General features: G+C 40.6%; 1 protein-coding gene across 1 annotated transcript in view; it reads right to left on the bottom strand.

Moving 5' to 3' along the window:
- SLC6A15 (solute carrier family 6 member 15) overlaps positions 1-2,304 on the bottom strand; it is a 36,761-nt gene extending 34,457 nt beyond the window's left edge. The window contains exon 1 of the mRNA XM_083860473.1: positions 2,106-2,304. The gene's annotated coding sequence lies outside the window, so the exon portion shown is untranslated. The remainder of the gene's footprint in view (positions 1-2,105) is intronic.
- Positions 2,305-15,448: the final 13,144 nt, after the last annotated feature.

The raw sequence follows: 15,448 nt of genomic DNA, 5'->3' as shown, positions 1-15,448 counted from the left end.
CAGGTATTTTGTCTTTTAATTAAGAGCATTACTCATGGAGATGAGTGAAATGGTCAGAACAATGGAAAATAGTTAGGAAAACAGGTAAAAATGTCCTTAATGCTGTGTACACTTCTGGTACACTACTCTAAAGATTAAAAAAAAAAAAAAAAAAAAAAAAAAAAAAAAAAAAAAAAAAAAAAGTCTCCCAGAAAGATTCTACCACAAATTCTTCACGTGGTAATTCCATACCACTTGAGCAGTGATTACTCTTTAACAATTTAATATAAAACAAAAAGAACAGCTGCAATGAGTAGATTGTGTTTCTGAATAATCTGTGATTTTTTTTTTCTGACTAATTCAGTATTTGAAAGTTTTGTGCATACGGGCTTTTGCAATACGGAAAAAAGGCAACTGTAAGAACGACAAGACATGAAAGGTCAACAGGAAGCGGCTTATGCTATAAAACCAGTTTCAAGATGCCTTGGCAGTTTCACACACTCAGTTTTCTGTATCGGTGATACATCTGAACAGCTATAAAATGGTTTGGTTTTTCACGCACAGATCAAAACCAATGGGATTTTTTGTTCTTGAGTCTGAAGTGCAGAGCTGAGCCCAAAGGGAGTGTCTGATACGCACTGCATGCAGGCTGTGATTCTATGGTTATCTTAATATGGGGTGTGGGTAAACAAAAAACTCATTTATTAGCCAAAATGAAATTGAGCAATCTTTCCTAAGAATTTTTCAGTTTCCTTTCTAATGTGATGCTGATAATGGGAAATATACTGCTAAATAAAAAGAAACTGATTATGTTGTCATTGGTTTTTAATCAAATGGAGAAAGCTGCCTGCATGGTACATCCAGCATACATTTGGATAACATCAGATAACAAAATCTTTACTTCATTTGCTTTTCACTGTTCTTTGTAGGGGGAAATCGGGTCCACATCCTATGGTATGCCACAGTGACACAGATGGTAACATCCTATTTAAAAATTATTAGGCTTATCTTAGAAAACAGTGCTACGGCAGTGAGCTTGTTATGTAGCAGTAAGTGCAATTTACTTAAACAGATGAAATCCCATCACAGCTCCCATGTGTGCCAGGTCAGTGTGACTGTGCGGACATATTACAATCATCTCATTCACTTCCACAACAAAAGCCAAGAAATTCCAGTTCGCTGCAACATTAGCAAAATGAGAACAAACCCAGGCATTACGGGCACAGAAAATCAGAATGTTTAATAAGCAAATCGAAGAGAAAAGGAATCACTGGGAGAAAACCGCAGGTACCCTGTCGACATGCCGTAGTACAGGGCGGGCTGCACCCATCGAAACCCCGCACAGAACATAAACCCCGGAGGCACAAGGGCTGGGCGCGGGTCCTCATTGCCATTCCCAAACATGGCTGACAGCGGGGCCGTGCCCCAGCCCCGGCCGCGGGGCGCCCCCGCCTCACAGAGCCCGAGCGAGCGGCGCGGGAGGCCCCGGGCGGCCCCGCCGGGCGACGCCCCCGCCCCGCAGCGACAATGCAGCGCCGGGCCCGGCCCCCGCCCCGGCACATGGCGGGGATGGAGCCCAGGGCCGCTCCCGGCGGTGCCCGGCGCCCTCAGAGGCCGGCTCTGCCCGCTCTGCCCGGGCCCGTCCGTGCGGCCGGGCACATCACGGCGGTGCTCCGGGGACAGACAGCCCCAGCCCCGCTCCTCCCGCAACGCGCGATACACGCGCATCTGCGAGGTTTTTACGCAACACACGGGAGATGAATGAAATTTCTTTCACTCGGGAAAATATGTAAGTTCCTCGCCCTTGCCAATAACTCACTTCAAATAACAATAATAATGACGCTAATAAAAACAGCCCCCTACATCCTTTTAACCTACCGCCGAGATAAAACACATGGGCGGCTCGCTATTGTTTCCCGAGGGGCAGCCTCCCGGTGGGCTGGGGATCCCCGACCCGCAGGAAGGCGGGCACCGGGCGGTAAGAAACCCCCCAGACACCCTGCCCCTTCCCGCCCGGCGGCACCGCGGGGCGGCCCCGCTCCCCCGCCGCACGGCAGGGCTGGGAAAGCGCAGGCGGCCCCGTACCCCGCTCGGCTCCGTGCCCTGCCCCGCCGTGCCGTGCTTACCTCCGCCCGCCAAGCAACAGCTGCGGAAAGGGGGCTCCGGGGCGCGGATGGCGAGCGGGGCCGAGCGGGCGCGGGGCTCAGCGGAGAGCAGGCGGCGGCGGCCACATGTGCCCAGCCCTCACTGCGGCGGCGTTTAAAGACAGACATAAAAGCGGCGGGGGGAGAGGAAAGGGGAGGGCAGCGGCGAGGCGGGGGAGCCGCACCTCCTGACGCAGGGAGGAGCGCCCACCCCCCCGCCTGCAGCAGCAGCAGCGGCAGCAGCATCTCCGTGCCGGAGGCGGGCGGGGAGGAGGGAGACGCGGCAGGGAGGGGACGAGGAGGGAGGGGGCCCGATCCCCGCTGGCGCGCCAAAATCCCCGCGGCCAGGCTTTGGCACCGCGGGTGCCTCATTTCTATCCTCACCTTCATCCCCTGTTCGCCCCAGGGCCCGGAGTCGTGGCGGTGCCCAGTCCCCTGTGCGCTGAGGGGCTGAGCGCCGCCCGCCCGGCCTTGCTGTCGGCGGGGAAGCGGCACAAGGCGGGGGGCGGCCTGAGGGCGGGAGGGGCACAGGTGGGAGCTTCCCTGGGGAACACGTAGGTCTTCCAAAAGAAGGGCCCTGGTGGGAATGAGGGTGTGGGACCCAGGCAGGAAGAGAGGTCGGCCGGAGGCAGGGGGCGGCCCAGCCAGTGCACCTGTTTGCGGGAGGCCGGCAGGCGGCTGGGAGCCAGCCTGGGGCTGGAGAGATGGAGAGAGACGGTGACAAGAGTGGAGGGCACCGGCCATCCGTCCCCGGGGTGATGGTGCACACACAGGTCCTGTAGCCCTGACAGTCGCTTCAGCTGCGGGAAGGTGATGGTTCCCCTCAACGCCTCCCCTCAACATTCTGTCATTGTGTTCACTGCCCTTCGGTCAGTTTGTTCTCTGCTTGCATTTCTCTTTGAGGAAGAAAAAGAAAAAGGCAGTGAGCTGTTCAGAGGCGCGGCAGCCAGGTGGGAGAGGCGCATTGGCTTTGGTAAGGACAGGCACGAGCGAATGGAGAATGAACTGGTTTTAGTGTTCGCTTTGAGAACAATTTCTGCAACAGCTTCAGTCTTAACATACATAACCTTATTATACCTCGTGAATCAAGGAGAGATTTTCCTTCAGAGCAGGGAAGATAGTCTGGCTAGATGGTTTGCATTTTCTTCATCGTTTACTGAGAAACCTGTGATACAAATTTACTTTCATTTCTGCTCTGTTATTAAAAGTAATTCATCACAGCATTGTGCATTTCTTGCTCTTGGTGGTAGTTCACTTAAGTAATAATTTCCACAGTGTATTTCAATTATGTATAAAAACCTGTAGATTTTGTTCTCACTGATTGGATATTATTTGCAACTCAGGAAAAATGAACCTGCCTTGAGTAAGTTTCTTTCATACTAAGTACTAATAAGAGGAAGAATTTATGCTTTCATTTACCAGGTCATAAGTGATACTTTTTTTTAGTAAATTAACTAGTAATGTTATCAGATGACTGCATAGTTAATTGAAATAGGAAGAGGTAATTTCTGGATCCCTTTAAATTCTGTGTGCTGCTAATGATGAGCCTAGATCTGAGGTAGGGAGCTACACACACACAGAGAAAGCCTCATTTGCTGATCAGACTCTCCAAGTGTCTCTACTTGTGACTCAGGAGATTTGAGGATAGAGAGAAAAAATCTAAATGGAAAGCAAGAAATGCCAGCAAGAGAAAAATCATTATCCTAAAAAGCAAAACCCAAATGCTGATGTACAAAAGCTCTATAAAGTTAAACCTTTAGAGAAAAAAAATGCAGAAGAAGAGAAAATGACTGGAAGAAAAGCACTTATGCTAATTTCATTTTTCTCCTAGGTTTTGCTATCTTATCACTTTTGTAGAGATTTTAAATATCGTGAATTGGAAGAGACCCACAAGAATCATCAACATCCTGGCTCTGCACAGGACAACCCCTCACACATCATGTGTCTGAGAGCATTGTTTGAACACTTTTCAAACTCTGTAAGGCTTTGTGCTGTGGCTGCTTCCCCAGGGAGCCTGTTCCAGTGCCCAACCACTCTCTGGCTGAAGAACCTTTTTGTAATACCCAACCTAAACCTCCCCTGACACAGCTTCAGGCCATTCCCTCGGTCCTGTCACTGGACACCACACAGAAGAGAGCAGTGTCTGCCCCTCCTCTTCCCCTCATGAGGAAGTTGCAGACTGCAGTGAGGTCTCTCCTCAGTCTCCCCCAGGCTGAACAGACCAAGTGACCTCAACTGCTCCTCATACGGCTTTGCCTCAAAGCCCTTCACCATCCTCGTGTCCTTACTCTGAATGCTCTCTGAGAGCTTAATGTCTTTCCTATATTGTGGTGCCCAGAGCTGCACCACAGGTGAGGCTGCCCCAGCTCAGAGCAGAGCAGGACAATCCCCTCCCTTGCCAGACTGGTGATGCTGTGCCTGGTGCCCCCCAGGACAGGGTTGACCCTCCTGGCTGCCAGGGCATTGCTGACTCGTGTTCAACTTGCCATCAACCAGGACCCCCAGGTCCTTTCCTGTGATGCTGCTTTCCAGTATCTCATTCCCCAGTCTGTCCATACATCCAAGGATGCCTCAGCCCAGGTGCAGAATCTGACACCTGGGCCTTTTGCATGCAAGCATCATTAATATTCTCAGTGCATATAAATGACGCTTTTTCACATGCTGGGTAAATGCGGAATTAGTGCTGCATTTTACACCTTTTGAATCTGTCACTTTTGTTAATATTCTCTCTTTGTCTTAATGTTAGCTCAGCATTGAGTTTTACCTTACAATATTGCACTCCAGAATATTGTGAATTATAAACGGAGTGATGTCAGTAATTACCATCTATATTAGTTTGCGTAAGAAACAGCCATTCCTTTTTTTCCCCATATTTTTTCAAAATGCTTCATGATCTAGTAATTCTAAATCACTTATGATCCTTTTCAATTTTTTTTTTTTTTTATTTTATTAATTGCATCCTCTTTGGTTAAGAATTGTAGTAATCTATTCAAGACAAAAAATATGTTTTGTTTTCAATAGTAGCAGTAGGATTAATTAAAAAAACAGAGAGTAAAGATGTTTTACATAAGTTTCCCATTATCACTGATTTTATGATAATGAATATGTTCAGGAGCTGCAGCTGGACAGAACAGAACCATTGATAAATCACTGTGACTTCTTGCTGCTGCATCATTCTGGCTGCTCTTAGTTCTCTAGGAGATGGCATCTTGTCAAGATTCTGAAGGAGATTTTGCCTTATTGCTCAAGGCACAAATTATCCCTTTGGACACAGCAAGCGTAGTAAGCGTGGATTTCCTGACTGCAGCACCTGTTTTTGTGTTCTGGAGGCACAGAAGAAGACACCTTATTCTTCTTAGGCTGGGGCAAATCAGAGTAGATTGCAAGCGTGAGACCAGTACTATTACAATAGTTCGGCAACACTGTCAGTTGAAGGTTGGCTAGTTAAGGTTTGAAGTTTAATTTTCTCTAAATTGAAAGTTTAATTGGAATTCATGGAATGGTATAGTGGCCATAATTTCTTTAACAGAATAAATTAAATAAGTACCTTGTTTGACGCAGAGAAGAAAGAATTAGCGTTCAAAATATTCAGATAGATACAAAGTATCATGTAAAGTATAAGTGTAGCCATAAACATATGAATTTTGGTTTTGAAAGTAATACAGACTTACTTATTATACTGCTTACTAAGAAATGTTTGCATGTGTTATGTTCATCTATGTGTAACACATTATGAGAATGTCAGAAGCCATTTTCCCCTCTGAAATCCAGTGCTTACCATAAAGTCATAGCAATAAAATTATACTCAAGGGAAGTTCTTTCCAATCCCCAAAATTTATTGAAGAAAAAGATTTTAGCATCTCAAAACCCTGCATGAAAAATTAAAAATAATTTCCTCTCATGATGTGTTCTATCTGAGATGATGCGTTTTCCAGAAAATTATTGGGGATGCATTTTTAAAATAAATTAATACTTCTATGATAGAATTAAACAAGTAGGAACTATTATTTCAATTATTACAATTCAGAATAATATGTAAATAACAGAATCTAAATTAAGACAAAAGAAGAGCATTTATTTTCAGAAATCCCCAAAAGATTTTTACAGATTTAATCAATGATATAGTAATTTCTGTGGCAGCAAGGAATAAAAAAGCATAGGATTTTAAATTGCAAGACATCCATGAGAGTTACTTAAATGCATTTAGGCATGTAAATGGACATTTCTACAGTGCATTTGAGACCATCAAAGGAACCTCTGAAACGTGCTAACGCACATGGAAAATAAGGAGATAATTGATAATGGCCAGCATGACTTCACTAAGGGCAAATTGTGTCTGACATCACCTGCCTGGAACTAGTATTCTTTCTGGAACTGTACAAAGCATTTGACACTATCCTGCCGGAATTCTAGTCTCCAAACTGGAGAGACGTAGATTTGGTGATGAAACACTCAGTGAATAAGGGATTGGCTGCCCAGAGCTGCAGTCAGCATCTCGATGTCCAAATGGAGACCAGTGGCAAGAGGGGTTCCCAGTGGCAAGGGGTGCTGCTTAACATCTTTGCTGGGGACATGGACAGTGGGATCAAGTGCACCCTCAGCAGCTTTGCAGATGACAGCAAACTGTGGTGTGGTCAACATGCTGGAGGGAAGGGATGCCATCCAGAGGCCCTGGACAGTGTGACAAGTGGGCCAGTGCAAACCTTGTGAAGTTCAAGAGGGCCAAGCGCAAGGTCTTGCACCAGGGTTAGGGCAATCCGAAGCGCAGGTACAGGTTGGGTGGAAAACAGATCAAGATGAGACCCCAGACTTGGGGTCTTTATGGATAAAAGTGACATAAATTGGCAGTGTGAGTTTGCAGTCCAGAAGGCCAACAGTATCCCAGGTTGTATCAAAAGCAGTGTGGCCAGCAGAGTGAGAGGGGTGGTTCTGAGCCTCTGCGCAGTTCTCATGAGACCCCACCTGGAGTCCTGCATCCAGATCTGCAGTCTCCAGGATAAGGAGGGCTATTCTATGTGGCCTCCAGGACGTAGGGAAATAACAAGTATTCTGCTCCAGAAACTAGAAGAAAAAAAAGTCTCAGCCATGGGTGTCACTGCTATAGCTGTGCTAAAAAATACTTACTTTGAAAATTAAGAAGCCAGCAGTTTACTGAGTTATTTTCTTTACATCAAAAATAGATCGTATTGCAACACAGCATTCAAAAAATAAAATGTTTACATAGAAGTCTAATATTTTCAGATTGTCATATACTCAGCTTTAGGACATTTTAAATTAATATATACCATTATATATACGCACAAATATGCATCATGTAATAGTTCAACATAACGTAATAGTTCAACATACAGCTGAGCATAGTGATCTGTTCATAGATGTACTATATCCTGAATGAAGATAAAATTATGTCAAGAAGTTTGTTCCTTTTTTAGAGCTTGCAGAGTAGTCATGTAAATTATTTTTTTGCTTGTAGAACAATGTGTCACATTTTAAATATTATATATATATATATATATATTATACTGAGGTCTCCATTCAGAATGGCCTTCATGTTAAGTTCCTGCCTAAAACTGCACATGATTCTCAGAATTGTTCCTTATGTTTGAGCTAGATAAATTATTTTAAATATAAAGTTTTGCTATGTCTTGTGGTTTTTTATCTTTTCATAAGGAGGTGAGCTAGAATGGAATCTTAGCGTCCTCAAAATTAATTCCAAAATTCATGGATCTAGGATAACATGAGCTGTGTTAATCTGTACATTGCATGAAGAAAAGTTGTTTAAAGAAAAGTTGCAAAATGTCTCTGACTGTCTTGTCTCATGAGATTTCAGGGCAAGCCAGCATATTTTAACATATGTCCTGTGATGACAGGCTTCTGGGCTGAGAAAATCTAAGCATATTTCTTAATCCCAGGACTGGCAAGGGCAAATGTAAGGCTCCACTAATGTATGCAATCCTGTGAGTCATCACTGCCCACAGAAGCTATCGTTCTCTACTTGCAGCCTAATAACTGGGTTATTCTATAATAATATGAAATCTATGTTGAATTTTGCCCGTGTCTTACACAGGCTGTGTCATTTTTAGTTATTGATGGGGAAGGGTGGAAACTACCTTTTTCTCCTGCAGGGAATTTTCTTTAAAATCTGTGTACAAGGGGCTAGTGTATTCCATATGCTTCAAGCTGAAAATCTTATGAATCAACCACAACAGGACCCTTGTGTCAAAGGACACAAGCAATTAATGTGAAATAATCCTATTTTAATACATTGCAGTTATGAAGCAATGAGGATATGTAAGCTTTTAGTACATTAATAGAATTAGAATTTAATTGTTGGCCATCAGTTAAGGCCAGGGAGTGGGGATCAGGATGTGTGTTTTATTCACAGGACTAATAGACTGGAGGGGACAATTGGCATTAGCAAATCTAGTTCAGTGATATCCTAGTTAACCTACCTGTTCCTGTATTTATCATGTTCATTCTTAAAACTGAGGTTTCACCACTGCATCTTGCTGATGTTTCTCTAGAACTTCTCTCCTGCAATGGTTTGAAACCTTCTTTGAATAGTCACACAGTATTTATCATTATTTTTTCTTGTGCCAAAAGGGTTTTAAATTGCTTTTGGCCTTTCTATTTATGTATCATTATGTACTTTTGGAGGGTAGCCCCATTGTTCCCTCCCTTTCTTTTAGTAGGGTACAAAACTGATGGATTTTAGCGCAATGAAAGATGATACAAAACTAACCTCATGAATATTAGTCATGCACATCATGAAAAGGTGCTAGCTTGAGTCTTAAAAGGAGCAGGCATGTGATAGTTTACTTCAATATTGTGACAGAGAAGTGTTATTCCTGAGTTAATCTATTATTTTGTGTGAAACAACAAGTAGGTCCCATGTAGCACAGTACATTGCCCATGTAATACACATTGTTTCCAGTTAAATACAGGACTAGAACAAAGGTCCATCTGGACAATATCTGTCTTCAGCAGGGCTATATGCTAGATGTTTACAGAAAAGCATGAGGAACAGTGCAAGTATGACTTCTGATATTATAGCAGATGTTTAATAAATTTCCAACAAATTTACTATAATTAAAATACTAGTTTATTCAATAAAAATATGAAGCTAGTGTGCATGAATTATCCTTAGCAAATCCATACAGAGATTATCAAATTTTATTTGTCCTTGACTACTTTTTCTTTCAATTTGATTGAAAAATGAGCATATGAAATCAAATGAGTAGTCTCACTGTTTATCTTAAATATATTTGCTTCCAGACATATTTACATTTCTTAATTTATTCATTGTCAAAAATTACTAAAGAAAGTCTTAGAAACGTGTTTTAGAATCTATCATGCGTAGTACTTCTTGGTATTCTGGGATGGAAACCATTTGGCTTTTTCCTCCCTTAACTGTCTCCAGCTACACTGCCAGAAATGGAAGTTTTATTGTTGAGATTTGCTCAATTTTAATCATTCTCATTAGTGCAGCTGCCTTTGCCACCAAGAGTTACACCACCAATTTTGCTTGAAGACTCTAGCAAGCTCTCTAAATTTTTGCATATTTTATTTAAGGACACTCTCTTATTGCTCAAGTCCGCAAACTTCTGTAATATGTTTCCTAACTTACTCTTGGCTCCTCTGAAACCAAAAATGTTAGTTACAGAATTACTTAACCTCTGTGTCTATGTAGACCAAGTTTGAATTTACAATGGTGCCTTTAGTTTGGACTAGAAAAGTTATTAATTCCTTCAAATATCAAAGTAGCTCACTCATTGAATTCAGCTGTTGTTTTTTTGTGGGTTTGTTTGGGGGTTTTTTGGTTTTTGGTTTTTTTTAGGTTTGGTGTTATGTGATTTGGTTGGCTGGTTGGTTTTGCTATACTAAATGCAAAAGTACATATTGGTGTATCACAATAACTTCACAGACATGATTTACCTAACACAATGTCATCCAGCCCAACATCATTGTTATTTAGATTCCTCTGGGGAGATGTGATACCTGTTCTGTGCAGCATCTGAAAAGAAGAACCTGAGTTTAATCCGGACTGCTAATTTTGAGCCAGCCAAAAAAATTCAGTTTCTCACCCAGGCATTTTACATAGGTAGAGATATGAGATCCCAAGTCATTAAATTGGTCTCATTATGACAGAAATATTTTGACATGAGTTTGAGATCCAAGCTGACTAGTTGTACACTTTGACTAAATCCATATTATTACAATTTGTGATGAAGAAAAGTTTGAAAATGACAGTGTTTGAATGACAATTTACTGCTAGGCTATGTAAAAATGCTAGTTTAAAAATAGCAGGATGTAGAAAAATTGGCGTCTAGATATTGCATCCTATGTATTACATTAATATGACTATTAGAAAAAGACTATTATGATTCAATTTGTGCCAATTCAACTTTGTCAAATTACATTTTTCTGAATATGCATTTACAAATGCTGGAAATTTTTAACTCTTATCTGCCTGAAAATAAGCACTATTTTCTGTACACAGAAATCAACATAATCAATATTTACACTGATTATATTGTAGGATGCTTTCTTTACAGGATACTCTGATACTCTAATTTGGTTTCCCCTTACTGCTAGACAAATGATGTATCAAGGAATTTATGTTGTTTTGGTGAGAATTTTCTTTGAAATGATACCTAGACTTTGAAGAGTCATTTAAGCAACACAGTTTCTCAATTTCAAAATGAGAGACCTTCAGCTATAGAGGGCCTGTGAGTCAAAAGCAAACCTTAAATGCAATTTTCAGAGGTGTTAGTGAAGTTTGTAGGGATGGGATACCAGACCAAGGTTTGGAGTCTGTTGAGGTTAGTTGTCCTAGTCTAGTTCTCCTTAGTCTTAGTTCTCCTCTAGTTTCCTAGTCTGTGGAGGTTAGGGTTGGAGTCTTGTTAGGTTAGTTCTTTTTTCCAGGCTGTTGCTTTAGCTTGGACACTACTCTGCACCTGAGAGCAGTATGGGGTGTTCTACTGTGGAACTGAAATCACGAACTAATGACTGTTAGCTTATCTCTGTACATGTGCTTTTCTTATGATACTGTCTGGTTTACACGACTCAGGGCTCTGACAGCTGGGAGTGATCCTGTCCTTAGTACAGTCAATGGCAAAATTTCCACTGTAAGCAATTAGAGTTTCCCAATCCTTGATAATGTTAAAATATACATGAACAAAAGCTTTACTTTTCTGCAGGTATGAACTAGCAAGAAATAACTCCCCAGAGTAAGAGAAGTAGGCAGGAATGTGCACCACAGCCATGAGTACCTCAGGGCACACAGACACAGTACTTGTGAGTTCTGCTGCTTTGTGCATCAGACTTGCTTTAAGCCAAATGTTCTCAGGAAGTCAGCACATGTAACCAACATTTCAAGTGGTAACTGATTGAGAAAGTTTGTCAAGATTGATGTCTGTGTAATCATATACTAGATGAAGTATGTGATTAAAAAGACAGAAAGCTTCCTCATATTTACATGTTTTATTCACAAAAGTAGTATGTTCAAAGTAATGAATCTCTCAAAAATATGTGCAAAGACAATTAATACTGGATGCATTACATGAAAGCACCAGTTAGAAAGCTGATTTTCCTGGTCTCTTATCTTTAAAATGCAGTGGCCCTATTTAAATACTACAAATGAGGACAAGACCCTGCAAATCAAGCCTTGTCTAGTTCATAGTGCTGGTATTGTTTAAGCAATGAAAAGAATGGATTTTGTTTTAAAAAGTGAAAATATATAATGGATTTCCTTAGGGATCTCAGTGAAAAGACATGCATGTAATATTATTATTTAACCTGTAAAAGTTAGCTGAATACAAACAATTAAACTTTAGTTTTTAATTATGAGAAATGCTTACTCGTATTGGGGGCAGAGAGTTACAATCATCTTTACCCAATAGAACTGATAAATGCTACAAAATTCAACTGAGTATTTTTCCACCTGTTTGACAGAGGATTATGTGTTCTCAAAAGCTTTTCATAAATCTGTCAAAATCTGGAAAAAAGTTAATAGAGGACAGAGTGTCTCTAAACAAATAAGCTCATTAATACGCCAGAAGTTGGGAGGATGATGATGTGTACATACTTCAAGGTGGCAATTTGAGTGTTGTATAATTTTGGCAGTCAGGTTCATATATGCATAAAGACTCTGGTGCTTGCTGGAGGATTAACACAAATCATGGATTTGGAGAAGCAGCACCAAGAGTTCAGCTAAGCATTTAGTGAAAGAGTCAAGCGTGAACTGTGTTGAGGAAAGTGATTTAGTTTAGCGAGTAAAATTCTTCAAATATATGTTTACATGTTTTCACTTTTGTGTAAGAGCCCTACTCAGAGCCCTATTTTATTCTCTTCTGTGACAATATTGGAGGAATAGAAAAGCACCAACAAAGCAGATAAATCATCCTTTATACCAGAAAGGAGGTCAGAATTTAATTTTCAGCTGCCAGGTTCAAGGTCCTGAACAAGGACTCTGGCAGGTTGCACTTGTTCTGCAGTGCCATGATAGCAAGTACAAGGTTCTCTTTGTGATATCAAAGAAGGTAGCCACCTTCCTCACCTGTTTTCTCACCACTGACTCGTAACATGTCTTTAGTGATCAGTTAAGAGTGGGAAAATGTTCAGGTTTTATTCAATAGAAGCTACATGCTTCTATTAATTGTTTTTAACAATTAATTGTTAAAAAAATTAAAGACAAAGCTTTTAAAATCTTAGATTCTTTAAAGCTGTTATTATTTTAGCTTAATAATTTTCTGAACCAGTAGAATATTTATGTATTTGACAATATAACTTGTATTTAAAAGAGTAAATTATCTGTTGTATAATTTCATTAAGCCAGCTCTCTTGTTCATGCAGTTTGAATTTGGCTAAGGTTACAGCACATTACGTGCTTGAGGGATTGGCATTAGAAACTAAAATGGGGTTAGAGGAGGGAGAGATGACTTCAGACATTTTAGCTTTGCATATTTAGAAAGTTTATTTTAAAAAATGGCAAACAAACAGTCTTTGTTTTGCTTTGCAGCAATTTATCAGATTCTATGTTTTGTTTCTTTAATTTTTTTTCTCTTGTAACTGATCCACAACACTGCAATCTCTTCTATGTCATCTCCTTAGATGTGAGAAATAGAAGGATTATAAATCACAAAATCCCTGCAAACAGAACCTACTAAGTCCCTTGGAAAAATTGTGTAAATTTATTTGGATGCACCACTGTGAAACCCAAAATGAAGCAGCTTTCATTGTAGGAATTAAAAGGAGAGAGCTCTCAGCACCTCACACCAGCCAAAGGAGGGGCAGCTATTTTGTGCAGAATAATTGGTGGGAGTTAGCCATAGTTTTTACGCAGATTAGCAGGTAAAGGGAAAAATAGAAGAAAAGCATTGTTACTAAATGCTTCTCTATATAGTGAAATATCTGTGACTCATATTCAAGTTCATGGAAAACAAATGAGGGAGTAAACATGTAGTGGTTTAGTTTACCAAAAGGACTTTGTTTTTCCATGGGTGAAGAGAGAGTGTGACTACATTTGTGGCACTTAGACAGATAGTGCTTATATTACTCATCATTGTACCATTTGCTTTTTATTGCAAGTCTAGCAGGAATAAGATCAATCATCCCACAAGTGACGGACTAACATGAAAACAGTTTCAAAATTTAACTCTTTTTGACCGACAGGTGTTCTTATCAGATAATACTTATAAAATTGTACATATTTCTACCACAGCTGACATATATTCTCTTTCTGTAAGAATGCATACATAAACTGTTCACTCATATATACACACCTGTACATATGCATTTTCAAATATATATATATATGGATGTCTGTGTGTGTGGTATGCATACCTGCACTAACCTATGGATAAATCATATATTAGAGAATGAGAGAAAGCAGGTGGGGGGGAGGCAGAGAGATGCATATCCATCTATCAGGTCCTCCAACTCCCACAGCTCAGCATTGTTTGCTTGTAAACACTGGGCTGACAAGCTGTTGTTTCTAAGCACAGAATGGATTTGCTTCAGGAATTATGTGCTGACACTGACAGTGGTGGTACTCACCTGACTGATGACCAGCCAGGCCTGCAAGTGTGATCAGTGGAGAGAGTTAGTCCAAGGGTGGCATCAAATTTGGAAGTCTGTCTTCTGGATGAACATCTTTCCATCCATAAACACAGGGAGACTGTCTATAAATCCTGGAGAGACTGTGCCTCCAGGAAAGGACATGAGGATAAAGTAGTGCATGGTAGAAATGCTGTAATGCTTTCCATATCTGTGCAAATGAATTCTTGTTGGAATTATTTAAAAATGGGTCAAAGGAGGGTGATGGTCAAACAGCATGCGGAAAATCTACTTAATTGATATATTTTATTTGATTGATTTAATTCAGCAGCTAATGCCAGTTTCTAGACCATATATAGGATGACATTATGTCTGTTGCATATAATCAAAAGAATGATATCCTGCCAGCTTCCCAGCTACAAGCCACAAAATTTGTCCTCTAGCTACACAAATCTCAAATTTAAAATGTTGCCCTAACTTGCAAATATGCAGAAATTATTTACTTTTTTGCATCCTGTTAGACTAAACATAAACTACCATTTATTGTTCATTATCCAGTTATTTCTTTTCCTGAGGAGCAGAAGAAAGTAATTCTGAAAGCTATTGGGGATGAAGATCAGTGCCAAATGAAATCTGGAATAAAATCATCTGAAACAAGCAGCAAAACTGTACATTCCTCTGCCATATTTTGGTATACAGATAATAATCCTTTCCCTTAGGATATAACCCTGTTCTTCTGACAATAGGTATTTGCTTCTGGCTATGATTTCTAAAATCATAAGTAAGTAAGTTACTTCAAAGTATGATTTTATCAGTCTGAAATGGAGGCATGCTTCTGAATTATAGATAAACTTTAAAATTTATTTCCTTCACATCCGTGACATGTACTCAGATTCCCTAATATATGGACACAGACTTTTTTTATCTTTTTACCATTTCTACATATGAGAAAGTGGGCTATGAAATGGAAAAATATACTACAAATACTTGCTCAAAAAAAAAAAATGGGCAATGAGGGACTGTCTTAGGGTCAGAACTCTATGGGATGAATAAGGCAATCCACAACAGGTTGGGAAACCTTGGAAGCATAGACTAGTCAAAGCAGTTTGTCTCCCTGATTATTTCACATATGCTCTACAATAAAACAGTTATTACTCAGAGCCCAGTTTTATTCTCTTCTGTGACAATATTGGGGGAATAGAAAAGCACCAACAAAGTGGATAGGCTGTCCTTTAGACATAAGATAACAAGAAAGGAGGTCCAGAATT

This window comes from Zosterops lateralis (assembly GCF_965231275.1).
Source record: "Zosterops lateralis genome assembly, chromosome: 4".
Taxonomy (NCBI): Eukaryota; Metazoa; Chordata; class Aves; order Passeriformes; family Zosteropidae; genus Zosterops; species Zosterops lateralis.
The sequence above is the reverse complement of the archived record's forward strand: the minus strand, read 5'-3'. Positions and strand labels throughout refer to the sequence as shown.